The following is a 4,923-nucleotide window of genomic DNA, read 5'->3' on the forward strand; positions in this document are numbered from 1 at the left end:
ATCTCATTCATGAAACAACTCATTAAGAAAACATACTAAGATAATATTTAATTTAAAATTCTGGGCCTCTGAAAAAATTTGAAATACAACTCACCTATTTCTAATCCTTAAAGAGTTAATATTTTATTTTTAGATTTGCTAGACACAGCACAATGCTAGGGCAATAAAGGTAGTCCTACTTGAAATCAGCTGATGAATCCTTTGTAAACAAATGAATAGTCTGCCTTTCTTACATGTAGGCAGAGAGCATAAAATTTTTAATTGATTTTTTTTTTTTTTTTTTTTTTTTTTTTTTTTTTTGCAGTACGCAGGTCTCTCACTGTTGTGGCCTCTCCCGTGGTGGAGCACAGGCTCTGGACACGCAGGCTCAGCGGCCATGGCTCACGGGCCCAGCTGCTCCGCGGCATATGGGATCTTCCCGGACCGGGGCACGAACCCGTGTCCTCTGCATCGGCAGGTGGATTCTCAACCACTGCGCCACCAGGGAAGCCCTAATTGATGATTTTTAAATTTGGTGAAGATACTGTTATTTAGCCCATCTTCTCCTTTATCTCCACAAGGCAAATAAAAGAGCTTTGACATTCCTGAGCTGATGTGTTCAAGGTCCCTTGAGTCATTTGTCTAAAACTGTATTTATTTCACTGATAATCACAAGGCCCCCAACTGGCCCTTCTTCTTTTCCTTCTTCTATCTCTTTTTCTTTTTCTTTTTTTCAGTTTACTCTGAATGTCTGCAGCTTTCAGTTGATGCCCCTTCAAGCCATGCTCCACATCCCCCAGTGACTTTTCTAAATGCAAATTTCATTGCCATCAAGCTTGCGATTAAAATTCTTTGGTAGCTCTCTAGGGTCAAGCGCAGATTTCTCAGCAAGACTTCTAAAATCTGAATCAGGGGTGGAAATAATACTGGCAGAAGGAGCAAAAGCATGCCTGGGGCAAATAGAGTCAGGGGGAGTGTTTAAGTAATGCTGCTTTAGGCGGCTTTTCCAGAGATAAGAATTACCACTTGTCACCCAGTAAAGATCCAGTTGTTGTTTAGACATGAGCTCTGCGTTTGTTTGTTCTTTGTTCTTCTCAGCAGGAAGATTCCTTTATAATGGTGAAAGAACCAAAACAATAGGATGAGAATGAAAGACAAAATTAGTTGTATATAAGAAGCAGGACCCCTGTTTTATGTAGTGATGTGTGTGTGTGTGTGTGTGTATGTGTGTATTTAGGGGAGGAAGACAGGAAGATAATTTATCATTTTTGTTCATAGGTGTCTGGACTCTTAGGCAACATCCTTACCAGACGGAGAAGACCATCACTTGGAGATCCTTGATCCTGAGTTGGATACAGTGACTGAATGGGATTTTGGACTGTTTCTCTTGTGAATGGGTAAATAGTCTGTGTGGGAAGAGCAGTGGAAGACTATGTGATGCCCAGGAGGATAGACTCAGGTGAGGCACCATTTCCATAGTAGAAGCAACCATGTGACTAAGTTCTATTAGCAGGATATTAGTGGAAGTGATGGGTACTACTTCCTGATCCAACCCATATCAAAAGTTTCCCATGTGTGATTTTCTCCCTCTCCCTGTCTGCTGGTTAGATGTCAGTTCTCAGGGTAGCCTTAGAGGTCACGTACTAAAGGTGACAGAGGCCCTTAGTGACCACATGGACAGTACATCACACGTCACCCTCCTTAGGCCACACTCTCCTCACCTCCTTGACACTGCCACTGGCTGGACCTCCTAGGAATAAGGAATAAACATATTTTATTAAACTGCAGTGACTTCAGGGTTTATCTGTTCCAGCCAATAGTTCTACCTTAACTAATACAAAGAAAATATTTTTTATCAAATTTGAGAAATATCCATCTACTACTCTTAGTTTGCTGTGGGTGTTTAAAAAATCAAGACTTGGTGTTAGATTTATTAGGTACCCTTTTGATATCTATTTAAGTTTTCTCCTTTGACCTATAGATGCCATGTGTTGTATGTCTAGCCACCTATGTTCAACTTTCCTTCCACTCCATGAGAGTAAAATTTCCTTGGTAGGGCTTGATTTTTCTTTTAATATATTTTTGAGTTTCATTTGGCAGAATTTTATTTAATGTTTTTTCCATCTGTATTGATAAAGGATATTGTGTTGAATTTTTTCTCCTCTTTTCTCTCTCTTACCGTCTCCCTTCTTCCTCTGTGCCCTTCCCTCCTTTCCTTTGCATTTGTCATTTATGGGTATCAGGTTTCTACTAAATTTGTAAACTACATTTAGAAGCCTTTTTAAAAAAAGTATATTCTATCACATGGGATTTTAGAAGAATTTATCGCTAAAATAATCTGGCCATAGAGTCTTTTCATATTTTCCCAGAAAAATTTACTTAAGATAGGCTTTTAGCTCAGAGCTTTTCTTTTTATTATTTTTGGTAATGCCTGTGAGCCCAGGCACATGGTCACCCAGGGCATCATCAAGGTGAAAATATGGCCAGAAGTTCTGCCAGACGGGTAGTGATCTGTCTTTTATAAATATATTTCCACGTAAAATATTTCACACTTATATAAAAATAGAGAGAGAAGTACAAAGAATGCCTGAGACTTCACAACCCATCTTTGTCAAATCTGAACCCTTTTTTTTTTCCTTTGTGACTTTCAGAGGTTTGGTTTGTGGTTACCATGAGGTTTTTGTATTGCCGTCCATATGTATACGTGATTGTTTTAAGTTGCATCTCTTAATTTCAAATGCATTTTAAAAAACCCTGCATTTGTACTCTCCTTCCCTCACAATTACTGTTTTTGATATCATATTGTACATCTCACTGTTTTGTGTATCCCTTAACTGCTTATGGTGGATACAGATGACTTTACTGTTTATGTCTTTTCACTTCTCTACTAGCTTTGTGTGTGGATGATTTCCTACCTTTACTCTATGTTTGCCTTTACCCGTGAGCTTTTTCACTTTGTAATTTCCTTGTTTCCAGTTGTAGCCTTTTCTTTTTCACCTAGAGAAGTTCCTTTAACACTTGTTGTAGAGCTGCTTTGGTGGTGCTGGACTCTTTTAGCTTTTGCTTGTCTGTAAAGCTTTTGTTTGAACTGAATCTTGATGCTGCCTATATTATGAATTTTACCCATGTTTTGTCAGTGTTGTTTCTCATTGTCGTAGAACGTTTACTTTGAAACATCATTTTGTGATTTTTTAAATGGTAAAATTCTTATATCAAAATAAGTTATTATATATATAATACAAATTCATTGTAAGCTTAGATATGCAGGATACATGCTAGTCATGTTAATTTTATTTAATCAGTTATTATACAGGCAATATAATATCCTTGTCAATAGTTCTGGGTCTTAGAAACAAACAAAACTTTGCTTTAAATGTTGGCTCAGCTATGGAACTCTGGGCAAGTTACCGTCCCAAGTTTTTCATCTGTAAAATGGTGAAACAATGGCAACTTTCTGGACTTGTCGTGAGCTTTGTTGGTAGCAAAAGTAGGCATGGTGCTTGGTTCAGCACCTACTGCCCAGGAAGTATTGAATACAAAATCAACTCATTTTATTTCAGGAGAACTTTTTCATACAGACGATTAAACTTCCCTTATGTCTTTACATTTAGGAAGTTAAGTCCTGTTTATGGTGTTGTACGAATTACGAGCATCCTCAGGTCCCGAGCAGGTGAGCACTGATTGCATTTGCTCTGATGACAAAGGGAAGGTGCCCAGTCTGCTGTGCCCCCTCACACCCTTTCCTCCTTCCTCCCTACAGCTCTTCCTCTGGATCAGGTGTTGTGTCTGGCTGAAGGAAGAGGTGTCCCTGGAGCTGTCTCACTTGGCACTGTCACACCATATGCTGCCATAAGGAAAACGTACCAGGGAGTCTAGTCTTTGCTCGGAGTGGGAAGAAAGGCAGATGCTCCCAGTGCGGCCTTTCTTCCAGGCAGAGGAGGAACTTCTCAGGTTTCCATCCCACTGAATCATAGACTCTCACTTCCCATCCCCACTTCCACACTCCCTAAGTTAAGATGCTGCTCCGTGCTTTATGGTAACAGCTCACAGCCTCATTAAAGCTGAGATGAACAAATGCTTACTGACCTTTTATCACAAAGAAGGCAATGTTGTTTAAAAGAAAACAAAACTAATTCTGTTGACAACGCACCTTTCTGTCTGTTAGCCACAGAGCTTGTGTCGAGATGGACAGCTTTCTGGGACATTCAGCCTGCAGCCACAGTGCTCAGGAAAGACTACTGGTTTGCTGAAATATGAATATAAAAACACCTGACTCACCAAATTATTTCCTAGAATAGTTAGCTGGGTGGAAGCTCACCAAGTTAATAACTAAACCCCACACTCAAGTCTGTTGGCAAAGGGCATGTTTAAGCTTAATGGCTCTGTATCCATCCAGAGAGATAAAGGAGACTTTGATATCCTGTCTGGTTGGCTGTGAGAGGAGCACGACTCATTAGGCACCTGGGACGCTGAAGGAGTGACCTGTACTGGAAATATTTTGAAAAGTGAGTCGACGTACTAGCCCAGTCCTTCAGAGACTGCTCCACACCAAGCCTGAGGCAGCTGGTTATTCAAGAAATAGGACTTAGGGCTTCCCTGGTGACACAGTGGTTGAGAGTCTGCCTGCCGATGCAGGGGACACGGGTTCGTGCCCTGGTCCGGGAGGATCCCACATGCCGCAGAGCGGCTGGGCCCATGAGCCATGGCCGCTGAGCCTGCGCGTCCGGAGCCTGTGCTCCGCAAGAGGAGAGGCCACAACAGTGAGAGGCCCGCGTACCGGAAAAAAGAAATAGGACTTAAAAAAGAGAAAATCTTGTGCAACAGAAACATAGGGCAGAGCAAATGATCTCTGCATTATGAATGTATGAGTAGTCAAGAGTTATGCTGACTTGCATATGATCCAGCAATCCCACTCCTGGGCATATATCCAGACAAAACTCTAAT

At 40.9% G+C, this 4,923-nt stretch overlaps 1 long non-coding RNA gene across 1 annotated transcript; it reads left to right on the top strand.

Moving 5' to 3' along the window:
* Positions 1-1,234: 1,234 nt before the first annotated feature.
* Positions 1,235-4,636, top strand: LOC113606179 (uncharacterized). Its single transcript, XR_003427463.1, has 3 exons — positions 1,235-1,438; positions 3,591-3,649; positions 3,740-4,636. It is a non-coding gene; the product is annotated as an uncharacterized LOC113606179 (long non-coding RNA).
* Positions 4,637-4,923: the final 287 nt, after the last annotated feature.

The sequence above is a fragment of the Aethalodelphis obliquidens genome, unplaced genomic scaffold, assembly GCF_003676395.1.
Source record: "Aethalodelphis obliquidens isolate GAN/ISIS:26980383/991018 unplaced genomic scaffold, ASM367639v1 scaffold3, whole genome shotgun sequence".
Taxonomy (NCBI): domain Eukaryota; kingdom Metazoa; phylum Chordata; class Mammalia; order Artiodactyla; family Delphinidae; genus Aethalodelphis; species Aethalodelphis obliquidens.